A 22,422-nucleotide genomic window follows, 5' to 3' on the forward strand; every position below is an offset into this window, starting at 1 on the left:
TGGTGTGTGACTCTTTGCGACCCTATGGACTGCAACTGTCCTTCACCAACTCCTGGAATTTTCTCAAACTCATACCCATTGAGACGGTGATGCCATCCAACCATCTCATCCTCTGTCATCCCCTTCTCCTCCTGCCTTCAGTCTTTTCCAATCTCTTCATTGTACTAACAATATTGTAAATATTGTAACCCGGATTTAAAAAAAAAAAAGAATAAATACAAGGAAAAAATGTGGAGACTCTTCCAAATATCCAAATCATTCTGCCAACTAAGTTCAATCAGGCAAGTCTTGGGATTTCCCTGGCAGTTCAGTGGTTAAGATTCCGTGCTCCCAATGCAGTGGCCTTGGGTTCGATCACTGATCAGGGAATTAAGATCTCACATGCCTTGTTGCCAAAAAAAATACTTTATCAGACTTTGCCAAGACAACCACAGGCTTATCTGCTCTTTTCATTTACCATTTTAACCCAAGCATCTCCCTAGATTATTAAACATTCTTTGTAGGGATGACTGGGCCAGGATTCACACATTCTCCTCTTTGGAAAAGGTGGTTGATGCCACCGATTGTGGTTATAATCCACCCCATTGTGATGACGTGTGTTAGTGCTTCCCCATCACTCTGACTACCATGCTGGAGAGAGAGATTACCTAACGTGAAATCACTGGGCCAAACCTGAACCTAATGCATGGTGGCTAATGTGGGGGTCACGGATGGTGGGAGACCACCCCAACAGGCAAGAAGCAGCGAAGGCAGGAGTTAGGAGCAGTCTGAGCACTGGAATCCCAGCTCTGCCACAGCTGTGTGATCTTAGGGGAGTTCCTAGGCCTCTCTGAGCTTCAGTCTCCGTGGTAACATTGGAGTACCTACCTTGCAGTGCTGTGGGGACTGTTGCATTAACCTGTTTAAGTGCTATTATCCCCTTCAACACCCTCTCCTTCTGAGGTAAAACAGACTGAAAATTGAGGCTGCCTGCCCTGAGTCAGTAACATTTATTAAGCACCCACTGGATGCCAGATGCACAAGCAGGTCCTTGAACTTGGGTAATGCCTGTTGCAGGGGGGTGACTGACTCCATGCTGGGGAGGAAATGCCTGTGCAGGTATAACCTCCCTGGAAGGTGGACAGGGTCAGGGTCTTGCAGGGCACAGGAAGGCTGAGAACTTTCTGGGCAGAAGGAACTCCTTGTGCAAGAATGCCAGGATGGAGAGCTGATCATAGAGCAGCCCAGTAGCCCTCAGAGAATGGGGACTTGCAGGTCTCCACCCAGGGCTCTGACTCCAAATCCAGGCTCTACCCTCTGTCCTTTGTCAGGAAAGGAAAACTGTGTAGCTACAGAGTCCCTTTCCTTCCCTCCTTTTCTGTTTTCATAACCAACTCATTAAGGATGCCGGGCTGTCTGTACCGTCTGCTGCTTTTGGGGGCAGGTGGGTCCTCTCTCGTGGGTAACCAACTGTCCCAAAACTCGGCGTCTTAAAACAACCATATCCGAAGGTCCGGAAGCAGCCTCCTTGGGTGGTCCTGACTCAGGGTCTCCCACAAGGTTGTGGTCAAGCTGTGGTCTGGGACCATGGTTTCTGAAGACTCCATGGGGACTGCCAACAGCTCACGTGGCTGTTGGCAGGAGCCTGTGTTCCTGGCCGGGAGGAGGAGGTGATGGAGAGAGCCATGGTCTCACAACCTGCTCTCAGAAGTGCTATTGCTCTGCCTTCCTCTGCTGGCCACCAGACCTGCCCTGGTCCAGTCTGAGGGGGGTTGGGGCTTGAGGACCTGGAGGTGGGGCCATGGGGCCACCTTGGAGGCAGTCACGGCTGCTGTCGCGTGTCTGCCCATCTGTGAGTTTTGTTTTGTTTTGTTTTGGCCACACCACCCAGCTTGTGGGATCTCAGTTCCCCAGTGGAAGTGTGGAGTCCTAACCACTGGACCACAGGGCATTCCCTATGTGTTTATGTAAAAAGCTAACTAGCCAGCTTTATTCTTAAGATGCCTTAAGTCCACCTGAAACATGTTGAGGCTTTTCTGCTGGCATTCTTCCGAATCCTTTCTTGGGACATTCTATGGGCTCAGATGGCCTCAAGCCTGTCCAGCGTTGACAAAGAATTTCCTTGGATTCCTTCTCCAGATTTCTTTTTGCTGAAAATATTCATTGGTTGCAAATAATCCCTTTTTGTGATGCTCATGGATCTAGTCTGTCTTGATGATTCAGGCAATGGAATAATCCAAAGTGTCCCTGCAGCCTTGTCAGGCCCAAGGAGGGGTCAGCACTCACCAGCCCTTCCCCGGCCCAGAGTTCCCATTATCCCTGGGAGGCATGGACAAGACAGGCCTGGGCCAGGACTGCCACCTGGCAGGGGTCTCCTGAACTTTATAGGTGTCCACAGCTATGGGGGAATGAGCCAGCTGCCAAGGACAGCACTGGCTGATGTCAAAGCAGGGGGAGGGGCCCAGAGCCAAAGTGAGGAGCATGCAGGAGAAGGGGACTGGGGGACCCATGACATCAGACATCCAGGGGCAGGAGATAATTTGTCTGTTCTCTGCCCCACTAGGCCCCTGTGGAAATCAAACAAGCAGTCTGGCCCATTTTTAAAGATAAATTAAATGCATCAATATAAAAATCGTCAGGCAGCAACATGGAAGGGAGAGGGTGAGGAGGTGGTGGAGCCGTGTGATTTATGGGCTCTTTAATAAGCATTTCTGGGGCTGTTCTGGCAGCCTCGCACCAACCACAGGCTGCCTGGGGGCCCCTTCACTGAGGTTGTGAATACAGCCAACACTCAGTCTTGGCATCTACTGGCCAGGCCAAGAGGCGTGTGTCCTTCCAGCCGGTGTCTGGGAACATCAAATACAATGCCACCAGAGAAGAGATGAGGAGTAAGGGGTGGGTGCCCTTCCGTCCTGGGGAAGGTCTCACTGGCTACCCTGGGGCCAGGCCAGACTCTCCTGTGTGGTTACTCTTTGGGGCCTGAGCACAGCTCCTTCCTCCTCTTTCTTACTGTGGGCTTCCCTCACCCCCCATCCTTCCCCCTATCCCCCTCGCATACCACCAACACTAGCTACGACCACTCTGAAATACTGAAATGTTTGCCAGTCTGGTAGGTGAAAAATGACACCGCTTGGCTGTTTGAATGTGCATGTCTAATTTTTGGAGGGTTGAAGCGTCTTTTCATTTGTTTGGGGACTTCGTGGAATGTCTTTATCATAACTGTTGCCTATTTTCTATTGAAGTACTCCTGTTTCTCCTCGATGGTTAATAAAGACTCTCTGCTGTGTCAAGAATGTTATCGTTAATGTTTCTTCGCGTATGTTATACACAGTGGCCTGGCCTATTGCCACAGCTCTGGTGTGTAGCTGGGAGGAGGGTCAGCCTTGATCTGAAAGGTGGTCTGCAGATTTTTTGGATTTATATTCACTATTTTATTGTCAACAAATACTTAGAGAGGGCCTCCTGGGGGCCAGGCAGGATATAGCCGGAAACACAATGGAAGAAAGAACTCACATCCTAGTAGGGAGAAACAGACTCTTAAAACAAGGAAACTGCTTTGCGTTGGAGGCGGACGCTAGCTTTAGAGAAGCAAAGCTGGAACTGGGACGGAAAGCACAGGGACTGGGGCAGAGGTGAACATTTTAAGTAGGGGGTTAGAGGAGAGTCCTCTGAGAAGACAACATTTGAAAAAGATTAAAAGGAGGAGATGGAGGGGCAAAGGGAGATGGACAGTGTGAAGGTCCCAGGGGTGAATGCAGGTCTGGGTGAATTCCAGAAACTATAGGGAGAAACTATCCGAAGTCTGGGGTTATGAGATGCTGGTGAACTCAGCAGGGAGTTCAGATTATCAGGGCAGCGGGTTCTCTCAGGGCTGAGTGGACAGCTGAAAACAGAGTGACTTACGGGGTCTAAGGAGATTGAGGGAGATCACGCCCAGCGCTGGGTCCACAGGCCCTTGGGAGGACCTCCTGGTTTGCTCTGTTTTCCCTCCTCTCTGGGAATTGGGTTTCTGATCCATACCCAGGAAGCTCTTGGGAAGCAAAGGCCCAGGCCTGGTGACAGGAAGGGTAGGGAGATGGCGGTGATGGGTTTTACCCAGTCACATGTCCCTGCAGCTGGGGGGCGGGGGGCACTGTGCATAGGGGCGAGGTGCTGCCAGCCCTGCCACCCCTGTCAGTTCCCAGGAGGGAGTGGGGAACAGCACCTTTCACCAGCCCTCTCATTCAGCCCATTCTCCTTTCTGGAGGTGCTGTGGGCCAGGCCTGCCTCCTGGGGGTTGCCCTGCGGCCTCAATCTCGGTCATCTAGGGGCCGGTCACATGCGAGGGGCTGAGGCCTTCGATCCCTGCGGCCTTTGTGCAGAGCCCCGCCTCGGCCACCTGAGCTGGCCTGGGGCGGAAGCAGTAGCACCGTCCGTCCGTCCCGCCGAGCGATCCGGCCGGACGGGCAGGGAGGGGGCGGGGGTCCTCCAGGGGCCAGGCTCCCCAGGGAAGAGACAAGATTCTGCCCAGGAAGAGCCCCGATTCCCCCGAAGGCCCTTCAGAACCCGTGATAAGTTATCTCCCCAGAAGAGGGGCGGGGTCGCGGCCGCCCTTGATTCTATTAGTTATTCCCCGAAGCAGAGATGACTTAATGAAAATTCTCCTGAAGCCTTTTCTTTTAACCTTGCCGCTCTGCCGCGGGGCAGGGGGAGGGGAGGGAGAAGGGCGGAGGGAAGGGAGGAAAGGGAGGAGGGGAGAAGGGGGAAAGGGCAGGAGGGGCGGAGAGGGGAGGAGAGGGGAGGGGAGGGGAGGGGAGGGGAGGGGAGGCAGGGGAAGCCCGACGCGGGGGTGGGGAAAGGCCCGCCTGAAGTCGGGACGGCGGTGCTGGGACGCGATCGGCCACCGAGAGCCCTCGCCACTCCCAAGTGCGGCCTCCCCACGACCGCACGCCGGGCTGACAGGGACCCCTGCCACTGCGGCCTCGCGGGCCCAGGGCCTCCTTTGTCTAGGGATAAAGGGACCCTCTCGCAGCCAGATGTCGCCCACGGGCTCTGAGGGGGCCATCTCATAAATTCCGCGTCTCCCTTTTGTACTGAAGCGTTTAATCTCTTACAATCACGACAGCCCTGCGGCAATAGGGGCTTTCACCTCCCGGTCCTAGTTGAAGGGACCGGGGGATGCGTGGGTTGCGGGGCCTCGGAGACGGCGGGCGAGCACCGACCATCGATCAGAGCAGGGGACTCTGCACGATTGGGGAGAGACGGCGCACCTGTAGGTAACCCTGCTCGCGCTCCCCGGGACTAAAGCCGGGAGTGAGAACTGGTTAGCACGCGGCGCCAGAACCCCGCCGGAACCCAGGGCCTCACTGCGGGGAGCCCCCGAGCGGCGAGGGCGGGGCCGCGCGCATGGCGCAGCGCGCGTGCGCCCGCTGCAGCGCGCCTGCACTGGGCGCCGGGAAGCCGCCTCTGTGATTGGTCCGGGCGACTACGCTCTTGGCCAATGGGCGCGCGGCTCCCTGATCGCCCAGCAGTGGGGGTGATGGCAGTAGGGACCGGGTGGCGGGTCTGATCGGGTCCAGCTGTGTGGTTTCTGGGGTCTCTCTTTAACCTTCCTCTGCCGCCCTTCAGTAAGGGAAGTGAGCCCGCGATTCTTGTCGATCCCCCCGACCCTCGCGCAAATAGTGGACCTGTGCACAGAACCGAAGTCGGCTTGACGTGAAGCCCCCGCCCCACCCACTGCTGCCCGGGGGTTGCCCTGGGCCTTAGAAAGTTAGTAGACGAGACATTTCCAAAAACCACAGTGTCACCACAGATTACCCGTCGTCTTTTCTAGGTGCTGGAGATGAATACAAACTTTTTCTTCTCTGTGGCTTATAAATTGTTTAATCGGCCAGGCTCCTCTGTCTATGAGATTTCCCAGGCAAGAATATTAGAGTGGATTGACATTTTCTTCTCCAGGAGAATCTTCCTGACCCAGGGATTGAACTGGCATCTGCAGGGGGATTCTTTACCACTGAGCCACCTGGGAAGCCGGCTTATAAGTTAGTTTCAACAGATATGTTTTGTATTGAAAATATTACTTTAGGACTTTACTGGTGGCGCAGTGGATAAGAATCCACCTGCCAATGCAGGGGACATGGGTTTGATCCCTGGTCCGGGAAGATTCCACATGCTGAGGGGCAGCTAAGCCCACGCGCCACGACTATAGAGCCTGCATGCCACAACTACTGAAGCCTACACACTCTGGGCCTGAGAGCCATAACTATTGGAGCTCCTGTGCTTCAGCCCGCGCCCCTAGAACCCATGCTCTGCAATAAGAAGCAGCCACCACAATGAGAAGCCTGTGCTCCACAACTAGTCCCCACTCTCCAGAACTAGATAAAGCCGGAGTGCAGCAATGAAGATTGAGTGCAACCAAAGATAAATAATTTTAAAGAAGAAAATATTACTTTAAAAATTCTTTTAATGATGATGAAAGTAACAAGTGTTGGTGAGATTGTAGAGAAATTTGAGCCCTCATACAGTGCCGGTGCAGCCTTACATAAAATAATTTTTCCATCCTCAAAGAGCTAAAGATAGATTTCCTTTCACTTCTAGGTACACACTCCTCTTGAGCAGTGGCCCAAACAAATAAATACTTGTAAGTCAATGTATCTTGTAACATTATCACAGTAGGGAAAAGGTCCACCAACAAATGAATGGATATAATATGGTTTATCCATATAAAGGAATACTATTCAGCCATGAGAAGGAATGAAGTTCTGACACACACTGGAACATGGATGGACATTGAAGACATTATGCTGAGTGACATACTGAATAGTGAAGTGAAAGTCGCTCAGTTGTGTTCGACTCTGCGACCCTATGGACTGTAGCCCACCAGGCTCCTCTGTTCATGGAAATTCTCCAGGCAAGAATACTGGAATTGGGAGCCATTCTCTTCTTCAGGGGATCTTCCAGAACAGGGATCGAACCTAGGTCTCCTGCATTGCAGGCAGATTTTTTATCATCTGAGCCATCAGGGAAAAGCACAAGTATTGTATGACTTCATTTACATGAAACACCTAATCTTGGCAAATTAGAGAGACAGAGAGACAGTAGATTAGAGGTTAGGGAAGAATGAAGAGTTATTGCTTAGTTGGTACAGAGTTTCTCTCTGGGATAATGCGAAAGCTCAGGAAATGGATAGTGGTAGTGGTTACTGAACACTGAGAATGTACTAAATGCCATTGACCTGTATACTTGATAATGGTTTTAAAATGACAGATCTTGTTATATATATTTACCACAATTTAAAAAATTAATGATGTAATATCCCCAAACTATGGAATTGTACACTTTAAAGGGGCAAACTGTATGGAGTATGCGAGTTATATTCGAAACAGTATCTGCCGTCTCTTTGCTCTCAAAGTGCTCTGGGCCTGGGTGTGGCAGGATTTGAGTTTGGAGGTATTGATTACTCCTGGGGAGGTGGGGGTGGCTAATACCCCGTTGCTTTACCTGGTGTGTGTGCTATTCTTCACCCCACCTGGTGAGCTGTGAGGAGCGGAGTGCCTCACGGGGCAGCGCCCTTTTTGGTTCCCAAGTTATCTGAGATCCAATCAAGAATACGGGGCGCCGAGAGGGTCCCCAGCCTGGATCCCCTACAACCGGTGCGCCCCACCCCCACCCCATCCCTCCCGCTTTTCGGGTCCACAGGTCTGCCGTCGTCCCTGCCGCAGCCGCTGGAGGGCGCCCCAGCACCGCTCCTGCCAGCCGCTGGCTTTCCCCCGCCCTCCACCACTGAGCCCTCAGTGGCGAAGGAGGTTGATCTCCTGGTTCACGTCAGGACGGTAGAACCAAGGGTGGGAGTGGGCGGGCGGCGACTTCCCGCCCTGAGACTGCACTACAGCTGGTGAGGACGGGGGCGAAAATGCAGCAGAGGCTCAGTGGAGAAAGCAAACGCAGTTTCTTCCTCCCAGGACCCCGTGCCTGCCTGTTAACTGCTCCTCTGCAAGCAAACCTGCACTAATCCCACCTCCTGAGGGGGTGCCTGCCAGATGATCTGAACACTCACTTCGCTTAAGACAAGGCACTAGATGGCCAAGACCTGGAATCCCTCTGGGGTCCCTGTGGCCCATACTCAACACCTCCACGCCTCAAAACTCGACCCATGAGGGAGGTGGGGGGTCTGAGTTTGGGGGTCCTCAGCAGGTGACATGCAAGCAAGAACCAAGACATGGCCTGCCGGCCCTCTCCCGGCCCTCGCTATGTCTCCTCCCCTGGCAGGACTTCTGGTTAGAGCAACCCCTGGGGATTCAGACTGGGTGCCAGTGGCCTTGCCAGGAAAGGACAGCATCCACAATGAAATTATCACACTGGTCCAGGGCTGTGGCAGCTGCAAGGGTCTCCTCTTCATCTCTCAGTGAAATGACCCTGGTCCCAGGCTAACTTCTGGAAGTGGGACCCTCAGCCAGTTCCCAGGCCCAGACACTGGTCAGTCTCCTTTCTCAGCCTCTGTCCCATGGAGGTCTTCTGCTGACCGCTCTGTCCTCAGTGGAAGCTGCTGATGAGATGCCGTCTGCCCCAGGTGGCCCAGTAACAGTCATTTGACATCAAGGGACAGACGTGGTCTGGCTGTCCAGGGTGACAGTGACATCACCACCACCATGGCATCTGAAGAGCAGAGCAAAGGTACTTTGGAGAAAGCCTGTGCCAGGGTGGCAGCTGGCGGGGGAGGGGAATCTTGGCCCGACTCACAGAAACCCTGTCACCACCCTGCAGCTGCAGCCTCAGGAGACACCACTGCCCCAGGACTCAGGACTCAGGGGAAGGGCATTTGAGAAGGTGGCTTTGCTGCCCTCGCTAGAGTCAGGGAACTGAATGCAGGGCTGGGAGTGGGACGCTCCAGCAGCTGCTCGGCCTCCCAAGCAGTGGCCAGCCCTGGGTCAGTTGGGTCACAGAGCAGCCGGCCCCTAAATCATTCTGGGCCTGCCCAAGGGGAGGCTTCCGCTCCAGGTGGATGACTGGTCCTCGCTATCACCTCCAAAGTCTGTTTCCTTTTCCCTCCGCTGGCTCCTCCAACCTCCCTAGGCATCCTCCTCTTTCTTGGGTGGAGCCTCCAGCTTCCTCAGGCCTCCATGTGAGGGCAACAAAATGCCACTGAAAGGAGCCTGCAGTATTGAGGAGGTGCCCCCAAGGATCTGTAGAGCAGATGGCTGAGAAGCCCAGAAGGTCTGCATTCTGGGCAGAGAAATGAGTCACCTCTTGTAACTTGCCCCATCACCCCTGGGTGGCTTTTGCCCCAAGACCCTCCTTCTCCATGGTCGGCATAGAGGGTCTCTGCTCCCAAACAGCCAGGAAAGGGGTACGTTCCACCTGCCTCTTCACCCCGAATCCTTGCTCGTGAGATGCTCCCACCGACAGGCTGTGTTGCCCCCTTGGCTCTGCTCCCCTCCTCCTTCCCATTCACTGGGCTCCCGGCCACCCTGATGGGGCCTGTTTAATTGATTCAATTTGTCCAACAGTAAAAACACTCCGCAGATGTCAGGCTCCCAGCACCCCACCCCCAGGGAGCCAGCAGACACCTGCCAAGGCCCTGAGACTGGAAGTCCTTCCAGGGCCACTACAGCCAGGCTGCAGAGGAGGCCTCTGAACCCCATGATGCTTGCTGGGAGCTGGAGTGGTTGGCCCAACACATCAGAACCAAGGAGTCACACACGATGGCTGAGGGACTCCTCCACTGATGGCATGTGGAGGCATTCTGAACACGGATCAGATTCCAGCCTATCTCGGGGAATTACATTTTTTACAGACTCCTAGGTCTGGGCAGGTGATTTCGGAGGTGATTCCCGTGTTTGTCAAGCTGCTGTCCCTAAGCCACCATTAGGACTCCATCAGCAATGGTTTGGGGGCTTTTCCAGGTCAATGGGGGTTGGAGTGGGTGCTGAGGAGTCCCTGGGGCCTGACTTCCTTCCTTGCAGGGGTACCTCCTGTTGTCTCGGTGGTCCTCTTGGTTGACACCTCATGGAAGGAAAGGAGCTGAGACTCTGGGTTCCCAGTGGGTGGGGGAGAAGGGGCACAGCAGAACTCTGAGTGGGAGGGGAGTCTAGAGATTGGGAGCCCTGTGTCCACAGCCGGGCCAGTATGGCAGGCTGACTGCCTCCTGAGATTTGTATGTAGCCACCATCTCACTGGGAAATGCCCCCAGGCAGTTTCTGGGGGAAGGTGGGGCTGGGAGGGAAAGGGACCAGACCTGGACCCCTGACCCCCTAACCCACCCCAGAGCCCTCTCTCCCTGCAAGGGCCTCTGGCTCCTGGGGCCACCACTTTCCACCCCAGAGGGAGGCCACTGTGAAGTGATGGAAGAGGGAGATAATTTAGGGAGAGTTTGCACAGCTGGCCAGGCTGAGGCAGGGGCTTTGGCCCCATCCCCCACCCATCCCCTCTGATTCGGAGAAGACTGTCACTCTGAAAAAGGTCTCAGGTTAGCAACATCCGGACACTTGGTCTCCTCTCCTCGGCAAACTTCCCCTCAGGAAAAATCAAGAGACTTTCTATCACTCACTGGGTACATTTTAGAAAGAGCTTGAGCTCATTTTTTTATGGGTTCTTCTTGTCCACAAGTCCTAGGAGACAGGGAGAAAGCAAGGGTAAGGGAACTGAGGGATAGAACTGAAAGCGCTGGTCCAAGGTCAGCCCCAGCGCAGGCCGCGTTTCAGGCTGTGGGTTCTCTCCTGCAAGTTTGGGGGAGGCTGGTTGGAAAGGCGACTGAAGGGGAGGCCGGCCCGGGAGCGGCCACTTAGTAGGGTCCTCGGCCACGGCCTGCAGCTACCCAGTGGCCCTCAACCTGAGCTCTGGAGTGGGGGTACGCGCAACAGCGGAACGCCGGCGGCAGTGGACCCCCGAGGCGGGGCCCAGGAGGCGGGGCTCGCGGTGCCGCCGAGGAAAGAACAAAAGGAGGCCCCGCCCCCCCGGCCGGCTCCCCGCAGCCAATTGGCGAGGCCACTGTCAATGACGGCCTCTGATTGGCTGCACGAAGACCAATCGGACGCCGGGGCCGCGAGCCCGTGCGGCCCCACGTGGGGCGGCGTGCGCCGCTGTACTCCGGTGGCGGCGGGCTGCGTACTTATAGTTGGGTGTGCCGGGGAGACCGTACAGCGGCTTGCGCCGTCTCAACAAACTCCAACCCTGAGGACTCCCACCGCCCCGAGGGTCTCCGAGTGCCCTTTGCACGCAAAGCGCTGTACCATTTTCTGGGTCATCTGCTGTGCAGGGTTAGGGTCGTGGTTTCTCCCGTTGTACACGTGGAGTGAAGTGACAGCTTCAAATCCACCTAGCCTGTTGGGGGGAAGCCCCTGGAGACCCGGTTTTCTGACTCCGCTGCTCGGCCGCGGGTTCTCACCTTCCCTGGGGGCCTGAGCCACTCACTCACCGCTGTACTCTCCTGACCTCAGGGGACGAAGGAGGAAGGAGCGTGCCTTCTGGGCTTGGCCGTGGAGGCCGAAGCGGATCGGGTGGAAGGAAGGAAGAGGCAGTCTGCTGTTGGGTGGTGGAGGGGCTAGGCGGGATCAGTTCATATATCGATTGAGTCAGTTATTGACACCTTCTACTATTATCTTGGGGACATGAACAGTGGTGGCCCCAGGGGAGGCTTGGAGGCTAGCCTCCCCCTAGTTTCCATTAGTTTCCCCTCCAAGCTACTCCAAGTGGAACATACAAGAATGTTCTTTATGGGCAATTGACGTGGTCTTACATTTTTATGGCACCCTCAGACAGAGTATTTGAGGAGAGTTGAATAAATGGAAAATGAATGAATTAAAGTAGAGATGGTGCTGCCCAGGGCCAGCAACAAAGGGGAGCTGTTACCACTTTGACCTGAAGGGTAGCTGTAGCCACAGGAGAGGCCCATCCTGTAGGAGCTCCGACCTTGGAGGGACACAGCGACTGGCCGGGAGGAGCCAGGTGATATATATACTGACCTCACTTTACTCCTGCCTGCGCCTCTCATCTGCCGGCTCCTTTTTGGATGAATTCCAATTAACACAGCACCCACAGGTCAGCCTCGGGCCACAAGGCAGGGCAGCTGGGGCAGGGAAGGGAGGTGTCCAGCAGCTGTTGGGAAGTGTGAATAAAAGCATTTCAGAAACATTGCTGTTTTGCTTTGTAGGCAGTGACACAGGATGTAAGTGAAACCCTTGTGCACTCCTATGCTGAGATTGTTGAGAAATGAGTGGGGCGGGGTTCGGCCTTCCTCTGGTGCAGAACCAGTCCAAGCTCCAGGAGTGGGAAGACAACATGCAAGCAGTGAGTCGAACACAGGGGCAGAGCAGGGGGTTCAGAGTATGCTTGTCAGTGCACGTGGGCCACACAGTTCAAGTGCCTCCTTCAGGAGGCCCTCCCTGATGCCCTCTTTTCATTAAGCGGCTGTCACAGGGCACCGCTGGGACCATAAGTCCCAGGGTCAGGGACTGGTCTTGCTCACTGTTGTCTCTTCACGTGCCTGCCTCCATCCACAGTGCTCAGCACATACTAGAGGGTGGAAGGACCTTTGCATTTTGTCTTGGCATGATCTGACAGGCTTTGCTCTGAGACAAGGGGTGTTTACTCACTTAACACATCTTTTCAGGGGGCCTTTCTCTGCCTGGCCAGGTCTCCGCCCCAGGAGGCTCCAAGGAGGGAAGGATGTGTTCCAGGTGTTAAGTTCGTGGTCCAACAAGTTCAGGATGCGGCAGCCTGAGCCAAGGACCCCTGAAAAGTTTGGGGAGGGGAGATGGAAGGAGGTGGCACTTTAGGTGGCTTGGAAGGACAGGTGGGCGTTGGAGCACTGGAGAAGGTGAAGAAAGGCAAAGGGCACAGAGGTGAAACTTCAAGATCCAAGGAGGTGGTTCTGGGAAGTCTGGCTGTGTGTGCACAGCACTACATGGGAGTCAGGGGGCCTGGGCCAGGTACCCCACCTCAGTTCCCCACCTGTCATATGGTGGTAATAACGGATTATCGAGCAGGTTGAAAGAGACTGTATGTGATGTGCTTAGCACAGTCTTGCACGTGGTAATTATGGGCTCAATAAATACACGTGAGCTGTCATTATAAGCATTTGTTGTAGTCAGGGAGGTGGCATTGAGTTTGGCGGGATTTGGGGAGCCTGTCTGGGGGCCATGGGGGTTGTAGAGTGAAGGTGGCCCACAGGGTAGCAAGGTGGCCTCGCATTCTTCCATCATATGTGGTAGATGTCACTCATGCATCAACCACTCTTTCCTGCGGAGCCCAAGGTGGCCACAGAATCCTTCTCAGCACATTCTCCAGGCAGCCCTCTAATCAATTGCAGCTGGCACATAAGATGACCAATTTGCCGTCCCTGACTCGGCCGAGATCAGAAGTTGGGATGTGATGGCCTGAAATCAGGAGTGCCAGTTTCAGCCCTGGATCCTCCTTCCAGAGAGGGAGGAAGGAAGGAAGCCAGGCAGGTGGGCGGAATGCTACTGGGGGTGGGGAGGGCGTGTCCTTAAGAGCACCTTCTGGCTGGCAGGGCTGGGATGTGCAGGTGTCCTTAGTGCTGTCAGAACAGTGCTGACTGAAGGGCAGGGAGGCCAGGGTGGTGGTGCCTGTCAAGGTCAAAGAGAGGGAATGAATCAGAAGGAGTGTGAGAGCACAGAAGCACATGGCTGCAGGGAGTGTGGGGTTTGGCTGGGGAATTGGCAGAGCCCAGAGGGCAGGAGACCAGTGAGTCCTGAACAGAAATGGGGAGAGAGGAGGAGCAACAAGAGCTGGTCTGGGGTTTCGGTGACAAGACTTTCCTGTGAACCTATGTTCTGTGTCCCTGGACCACACCTCCTTGTTTTGAAAGTTCATCTATGGACTTCCCTGTTGAGCCGATGGTTAAGACTCCATGCTTCCACTGCAAGTGGCACAGGTTTGATCTCTGGTTGGGAAGTTGTGCATGCTGAGTGATGCAGCCAAAAAAAAAAAAAAATTCATCTTAAAAATCCTGAGGCAGAGCACCAATCTCAGGTTTAAAGGTGGATGGAGTTTCCGTTTGTGTTCACCATGCAGCCACCATCCCACCCAGTGTCTCCCCAGTGCCACCTCTCATCCCAGACCCCAGAAACGTCTCCCTAGAGATTACTTTTGCCTGATCTTTGTATTCCTATTAATGGAGTCACACCACCTGTCCTGAGGCTGTCCTCTTTCCTTAACATAAGCTGTGTGATTCCTCCTTTGCTGTACATGTCTGAGCTGTGTTTTTTAGCATCACCCGGTTTATTCTGTTGTATGGGCATGCCAGTTTATTCATCCAGTGTCCTGTTAATGGACGTGCAAGTTATCTCCAAAATTTAAAGTGCCACTACAGACATTCTAGTGCATGTCTTCTGAGTTTGTGCCTGGCAGTGGGGTTGCTGAAGAGGCAGGGTTAGCTTTAGTAGATACCGCAAGCTTTCCAAATGGCAGTCCTGACTGCTTTTCTTATTGGCAGTGTGGGTGAGTTCTGGTGGCCCCATACCTGTGTCAGCCTTTGAGATTGTCTGTCTTTTAGTGTTAGCCATTGGGGGTTGAGGAACACATCCCACCTCCCAATCTTCCTAATGCCCCTGTGAATAGGATACTTACCTGGGTGGGGGTGGTGGTATCTCCATTTATGGTACAAGAGTGGGGGGAGGGTCTGAAAAGTGAAGCCACATGGCCAGCAAGCCCTGGAGCTGCTTCTGGAGTTCTAGAGTCAATTCTTTCCTCACGTCTGAAACCAGAACTCAGAAACTGAAATGTGGTGGTGTGGATAGCTGGAAGGCTCTGGATCTTGGAGGTCAGGACTGGTGCAGAGCAAGGAGAGCTATGGAAGGGACTCTGAGCATTGGAGGAGGGCAAAGGAGGAGGGTGGGGAGCAGGAGGGGCTGTGGAGCCGAGGACGAGGATTGGGGAGCACAGTGGTGTCAGCAGGGCCAGCACCCAACTGGTGCACACCTGTGCCCAGGTCCTGAGCTGGTACAGGGACATAATGGTAAACCCACACAGGCAGGGACCCTGCCCTCACATTAATGACAGTCCTGGGAAGCAGGCAATGGAGGAAATCCACAATAAATACATAATTATAGACTGTGATGAGCGCTTTGTGTTGTGAGAGGGCCTGACCTGGCAGTGACATCAGGACTGAGAATGAACTACATTAGAGATCACATTGCCCCAGGGACTCTTAAAAGAGGTGTCCCAGCAGAATGGCAGGAGGTGGAAGTGGAAGTCCTCGACACTGACAGACAAGCAGCAAAGGAGAGCCTGACAGCCTGGGGGGTGGACTGAGCAAGATCCAACACTCAGTGAGGATTACTGTCCACAGAAACTCCAGAATAACAGTGACTGAAGCAAGAGGAACATTTCACAAAAAGCCTCCAGAGCAGCTTTGGAGACTCCACAGTCACCAGGAACCCAGGCTCCTTCTCCTTCTGTCTTGTTGCTCTTCAGTTCAGTTCAGTTCAGTCGCTCAGTCGTGTCCGACTCTCCGCGACCCCATGAATCGCAGCATGCCAGGCCTCTCTGTCCATCACCAACTCCCAGAGTTCACTCAAACTCATGTCCATCGAGTCGGTGATGCCATCCAGCCATCTCATCCTCTGTCGTCCCCTTCTCCTCCTGTCCCCAATCCCTCCCAGCATTGCTCTACTATTCTCAAATATGGAATCTTCCTCATGATCCGAGATGGCTGCTCAAGCACCAGCCATCATGTACATTCTAACAAGCAGGAGAGGAGAAGGGACAAATAAGAGCACAGCCCCTGTGTTAAAGACACTTCCCATTGCACATGATGGTGCTGTTCACACTCATTGGCCAGAACTTGGAATAGCTGCAAGGGAAGCTGGGAAATGTGATCTTAACTCTGGATAGACAGGTGCACAGTTATAAGTTGTGGTTCTATTACTGAGGAAAACGGGGAAGACATATTGGGGCAACACAGTCTCTGCCCCTGCTGGTAACTGCAAACGAAGAGATTATGCTGAAGGTAACAAATGACCTTTTGTCTCTGTCTGCAGATGGTGTCATTGTTTAGGCCCAGCAGTTCAGAGGCCATGGGGTACACAGAACATGCTGGAGTCTCTGCCAATGAACTGTCCTCACATTTCATCTTATTTTCACAGACAGAGAATGTAGGTCTCAGGGAGGCAAGTGGCTTATCCAAGGACCTGTAGTTGGGAGATAGGCCAAAAGAAGCAGACCCTGCTAAGAACTTTCCAGATTTCTACCATCTGGTGAAGGAGGCTCAACAGCATGAAGCCCCCATCACTCCCTTCCTTGAAATGCCCAAGGCTGTCTCCCTACTTGTTAAGCAGGACACAGGAGCAGCCATAACCACCCTCCCTCCAGACCCCATCTTCTCAGGGCACAGGAGGCAAGGTAGGACCGGAGGCAGGTGGCCAAGCTCTGGATGATCGGTGTACCCTTGGTGCTGGACTGGAACACGGGAAGAAAGGAGAGGACCTGAGAGCTGGCCCTCTTAGTCCCAGCACCATCCCCAACCCTGGCATCAGCCCCTCATTTGGGCTGGAGAGCAGTGTTTCCTGCCCCTCCCCCAACCCCAAGCCAGAACTGGGTTTTCGGCAGGAGCAGGCTCCAGTGGCTTTCTGTGCCTTCAGGGTTTGTTTGGCCTCTTCAGTGTGTACCCTTCCTGTCCCATGATAAAAAGCTGCTGGATACACCTGTTTATGGCCAGGTGGGCTGGGGAACACCCACTTTGTGTTAGGAGCACCAGTTTGGTTTCAAGTTCAACCCATCATCCCACAGCAAATAAATATAGGATGTTGGGTTAAATTTATTATTTTATTTTATTATATCCTACATAGCGTGTGGATCTTAGTTTGCTGACCAGAAATTGAACTCTTACCCCCTTGCAGAGAAAGCATGGAGTCTTAACCATTGGACTGCCAGGGAAGTCCCAGGATACTGGGTTAAATTTAAATCTCAGACACTGAATAATTTTTAGTATATCCCTATTACCACGGACCATACTTATACTAAAAGTTATTTGTTGTTTTTCCGAAAGTTGAATTAAACTGGGCATCCCATATATTATCTGGTGACCCGGTCCAGTCAGAGGTTGGTCCTGCTGGGATCTAGTGCCAGGCCAGGAGACACAGGCTTCACCTGCACCTGCAGCTCATGCAGCCCACCTGGATTTTAAAGTAAGGCTATGCTTCTATCTCCAGCTCTCCTGAGAATCCCAGGAGCAGGCAATGATTGGCTCAGCTTGGGTCACATGCACACTCCAAAACCAATCACTGTGGGAGAGGCACTCTGATTGGCTAGGTTGAGGTTATATGACTAGAGTAAGGCTTGGCTGCTAGTATGGCTTCCCACTGTGGCTCTGCCTGTTGGGGTCGTTTTGGTCATAGACTATGGAGGAGGCTCTTTCTTCTGGGTCAGGGGCTTCTGGACCACCGGGACATTGGCCTTGGGCAGGCTTCAAGGGCTTTGGCATTTCCACTTTGGCCAAAGGAGGGAGGCCTTAGGAGGGAGTCCCGCAGGGCTGGGGTGGTGTGGTTTCCCTGCTGATCCCACGGAAATTCTAATGGCCTGAGCAGAGGCTGCCCAGGCGCTGTCTTGTCCTTGACATTGGGCTCATGTCCCCTTCCGGCAAAGTCCCTCCACACCCGCTTCCAGCCTGAGTCCATCGGAACTCCAAGAAGGGAGCCACTGCAAGGACCTCGGGGAACCGCAGGCCTGGGGTGTTTTGCCCAGGATCAGAGGGGTCGGCTGAAGGCCCGGTAGAGAAAAATATAATTACCCTGTCAGTGCGGAGTCTTCTGACACTCCCCCTGCTCACCGCCGGCCCCTGAGTCTGTTTCTTATAAGTGAAAACAGATTTCCTGACAAGGGGCAAGATCTTAAACTTGTTCAAAACCTTCCAAATAAAAAGGGTGGTTTTAACTTTCCCCTCTCAGCAAACCAAATTGTTGAGGAGGCCTCTGGACCATTCCATCACTGTGGGAAGGGTTGGGGAGCCTGAGGTTCCCGACTGCTGGGAACCTTAGGGCAGAGGGGCTGTGGGAGGCCTCGGATTTAGCTCACCCCACCGGCATCTGGAGCGGTTTTTCTCAGTGGAGCCCCAGTCCCCACTCCCAGGCTCAGAAAGAGCAGAGTTCCTGCTGGCCTCAGGGCCAGTCTGCCCCAGGGCTGAGAACTCAGGTCTCAAGTTGTTCTACGCATTGCAGTTTTTCAAGGTGAGGCCAGTGGAAGATGGTTCCTACGCAGCAAAGCCCTAGTTCAGCCTTCCTCTGAAAACTTCTTCAGCTGGAACATTTTTCTTTAAACTAGTTAAGGGAAGCAGCTGTGGATGCCCCTAGAAGTGCTTCTGCCAGGGGCTGGGTTTCCTGGGAGAGGAGTTCCCCTCCCTCCCACCGGGTCCTTGACCTGGATTTCTCAGCCTGCAGCTGCTCTGTGCTCCCTCCCTAGTGCCCTGTGCCCAGCTTCTGGGTTTGCTGGATGCTGTGGTTTCTGGGCCAGCCTTTTCCCCGGCTGGGCTCAGGCTCTCAGAGGGCGGGCACTTTGTGTCATCCCCGGCATGTTGCATCATGGTGCCTGGCACAGGGCCCAGCACACAGTAGGTCTTCAGTACATACTTGCTGAAATAATAGGCGGGTAGTTGGGTGAGTGGACAGATGGAAACAAGTTGTGTTGCTGCCAGGAGCAGATCACATCTGCGGGAGGTGAGAAAAGATGTAGGCCGTGTCCTTCTCTGATGGGCAGGATGGCGGATTCAAGGTTGTTTGGGAAGGGTGGGAGGCATTGCCTCCTTCCCCGCCAGCCCTGGGTGTCACCAGGGGCCCCTGTCCCTCTCTGTTGAGGGAGACAGGACTGGTGAAGGTTTTCCCTGAACAATGGGCGTTGGCCTGGCAAGCCTAGGGTGCTGGGTCAGTCTTGCTTTTTCTCTGAAGATTGATGCAGTCTGCTTCGGGAGCCCCGCAGAGTCAGGCTGGAGACACTCATTCGAGTAGGCCCCACTGACCCTGAGGTTAGGGTGGCTTGAGATAGACAGCGCCTGAAAGCTCAGTCTAAGCAGTGGAAGGGGGCAAAGGACATTGTCAGGGGAACTCGGAGCCTAAGAAAATAAAAGCTTTCCAAGCTCGAACCGGAGAAAAGCTTTTCCAAGTTCTCCAAGCCCTTCTCTGGGCTCTGAGCGGCTCACTCTGTCAGCAAAGTGACAGAACAGTTCTTTGGCTGCTTCTAGATGCTGGGGAGGGCCTTGTCCTCAGCCCTGAAGATTTGAGTAGGCTGAATAGAAGTTGAAATGTGTCTGAACTTCAGAACTGATGGAAATGCCCAGAGAGCGCTGGCTCTAGGCTCCACCCCTTCAATATAACACGACACATAGAGGGGCAGTTTGGAGGCAGCCTATCCCCTTTATGCCTGAATTGGGCCCTCCCAGGTCTCCTGCGGGTGTGAAGTGGTGATGGGAGCCTCTGAGGAGGACGCGTCAAGACAGCAGAATGTGCAGTCATGGAGCCGCAGACTGCCCACCCGACGGTTCGGTTTATGGCCTTGATTCCCACGTCTTGCAGTGGCCTCTTGCCGTGCTGACCAGGCTGGCTAGTGTGACCGACTCTTCTGTGCCTTGAGTAACTGACTTCTGTTCCCACCAGAGCTGATCTGGGCTCCTGGTGAGGAGGGTGAAGGCAGGGGCTCCAGCACTGTCCGTCAGGGCCCGTGTCACCCTATCTGGCACCCCATCGCCAGGCAGGGGAGAGCCAGTTCCCATGGGCTGGACCCCAGCAGGCCTGGTGTAGACTCTCCCGGGGGCCTGGGCTGGCCTCAGGAGGACACAGAGCTTGATGAATGAGCCGCACTCCTGACAGGCTGAGTTCTGGGAGCTGGGGCTTGGGGAAGGGGCAGCCAATAGAGGGAAGAGAGGTGGAAGGGAAGGAGAAATGTTGCCACCTCTGCCCCAGGATGCTGCTCAGAACACCCTCCTCTGCTCACAGCAGTTCTCTTCCTATGGTCCTCTTTGTCCTTAGAGGGCTGGCCCCAGCAGCTCCACGCTCCTCCCATCCTCAGGGCTGGGCCAGGGGCTGTGTGGGGGCCCTAGGGCCCCAGGCTAGTGTGGAGGGAGGGAGGTGTGGCTTTGGGGACCCACCTGGGACAGCAGGGGTATACATACTTGACACCTAGGTGGCCCCATGAATATTTGTTGGGGAAGGGCAGGTAGCACCCCCAGTGTACCCAGAGAGGGAAGCCTTATCAATTCCCAGCTGAGCCACTGGGCAGGCCTGGGGCCCCTGAATGGAGAAGCTGGGGAGGCTTCCTAGGTCCTGAGGCATCTCCAGGCAGGGGAGAGCCAGGCCCCTGAGGCAGACAGGGGCGTGGAATCCAGCTCCACCGTGTCCAGCTCAGGCCTGTGTGTGTCCCCACATTCGGGGCCCTTTCACTTCCAGTGGGGAGGGGGTAGAGGTGGTGGCATGCTGGGCAGTGTGAGGAGCTCAGCCCAGGGCTCTGTCGGTCAGTCCCTTCTTACCTCGGCAGTTGCGTGTGGCCCATGGAAAAGACCCTGGCCCACCTGTGGGTCCAGACATCCCTCGCTACCTCCCACCAACCTCCCCTGATCTCCTCAGTTGGCAAGAGTTGGGGACCCCGTTTCACAGATGAGGACTATGTGGTCCCGGGCTGCGCTCCCACCAGGTCCACCTCCACCTCCACTTCCACTCATCCTTCTCTCCAGAGGCTTGAGCCACTCTGACCCCCGGGGCACTGGGTGGGGGCTCGGCTTGATGATCCCCAGCCTGTCTGTCTGCCTGGAGCTTGTGCACCAGCAGCCCTGTTCCTGTCACCATCCTGGGTCTCAGCAGGTGGCCTGACTTTCAGAGCATAAATGGCTTGGGAGGGGTGCTGGCTTGTCACAGGGAGTGCTGGGGAAGGGGAGGGGGTGGCGGCAGAGGGTGGGTGGCAGGAAGGAGGGAGGTCGAGGCCCCAGCTTCTCTCTGGGAGGCAAGGGTGCCCTAGGGTCACACTTCTCGGTGCCGCCTTGGTCCACGTCCTCACCCAGGGGCCTCAGAGGTGGGTCTCTCCGTGCCTGGCAGGGCCTCTCGAAGCTGCACAGACTCAGGAGGCTGCTAAGATTCCGACGGGCCACTGGCCTTTGGCCGGCTGAGTGCCTGGATGACCCCTTGATGGCTAGGCCGAGCTCTCCTGTCCCTGGCCTGGGTCTGCTCCCCACCCAGCCCCCAGCCACCTCGCCCCAGCCGGGCAAGAACAATTAAAGCCCCTGTCCCCAATTGGTTTGTGGTATTAAAAACGAATTGCGATCAGCCGGGTTGTCATTTCTACCTGATAAAACATCACTTTTATTGATCTCACTCACCCAATGCCATCACTTATCTTGCTTCAGCATTTCACATAATGGCTCGTTTGTCTTGATCCAAGTGCAGTCTCGCATGTTTAACCCTTGGGGCTCTGTGGCCTCTCGTGTGCCCCCGACCCCAGCCCCCGTCCCTTGCCAGGCCCTGTTCTGGAGGGCAGGAGGTTCTAGAAGGCAAGAGCCGCAGGGAGTTAAGGCAGGAAGAGGGAGGGGTTGGGGGAGGGAAGGAGAAAGTAGAGCTGCTGGGGACAGACCCTCGGGGGCTCACCTAGCCCGGCTGTGGTCCTCACCTGTGTCGCGGCAGTTCCCCGCCTCCTGGCTCATCTCCATCTGCCCACGTTCCTGTGCCCACTGGCACCCATCCCAGGTTTCTGGTCTTTAGGGTCCCCTCACCCTCTAGCCCAAACCTGAACTCCTGTCCCCACCCCAGTCCCTTAGAGCGTTTCTCTGGGTGCCCCTGTCTCCCCGAGGTGCTGGTTGAGTCTGACTGTGGGTTCGCAGAGGGAGGGGTCTCAATCTGATTCTGGACTCTGCCTAGAGACTTCTGTGTGTCCCGTCGTCCAGCAGACAGTGTAGACCCGTCCTGCACTCGGGCTCTGGCCCTGGCCGCAGTCCAGCCATTGCTTCTGCCCCTCTGTGCCTCCTGGCCACCAGTCAGCCTCGTTCCTCACCTCCCTGTTCCCTGCCATGGTTCTGCCTGGACTCTGCCCCAGCACATAACCAAAGGCACTTTCAGGCCCAGAGGGGTCTCTGCCTGCTTCCCCCATTGCCCCCTTCGCACGACTATGGAGGGTCTCTGAGCCAGAAACCGTGGTCAGCTAGCACTCCCCTGCTCAGACCGCTTCTGCCGCTCATCCTAGTCCCCAAGGCCTCCTCTGGGCTTGCCCTCGCCTCTCCCTGCTGCAGCCCTTGGAATTGGGCTTCCCTCCTGAGCAGCTGGAAATCTGCACCTGCACAGAGCGGGGGCTGCTGACTCATGTACTCGGTGAATCTAAGGGCTAGGTTGTCTGCCTTCAGGCATGGCTGAACTCGGGAGCTCCAACTGATTGTCCCAACTTCTTGCAGCCCCAGGACTCCTGCTCAGGAGCCCCGTTCTCATCACCTTCCTTGATGGGCTTGTGCCAGCCTGAGGGAAGAACTTGTCAGGCCTCACC

This window comes from Moschus berezovskii, chromosome 20 (genome assembly GCF_049115385.1).
Source record: "Moschus berezovskii isolate FMDL1 chromosome 20, NW_MosBer_1.0, whole genome shotgun sequence".
Taxonomy (NCBI): Eukaryota; Metazoa; Chordata; class Mammalia; order Artiodactyla; family Moschidae; genus Moschus; species Moschus berezovskii.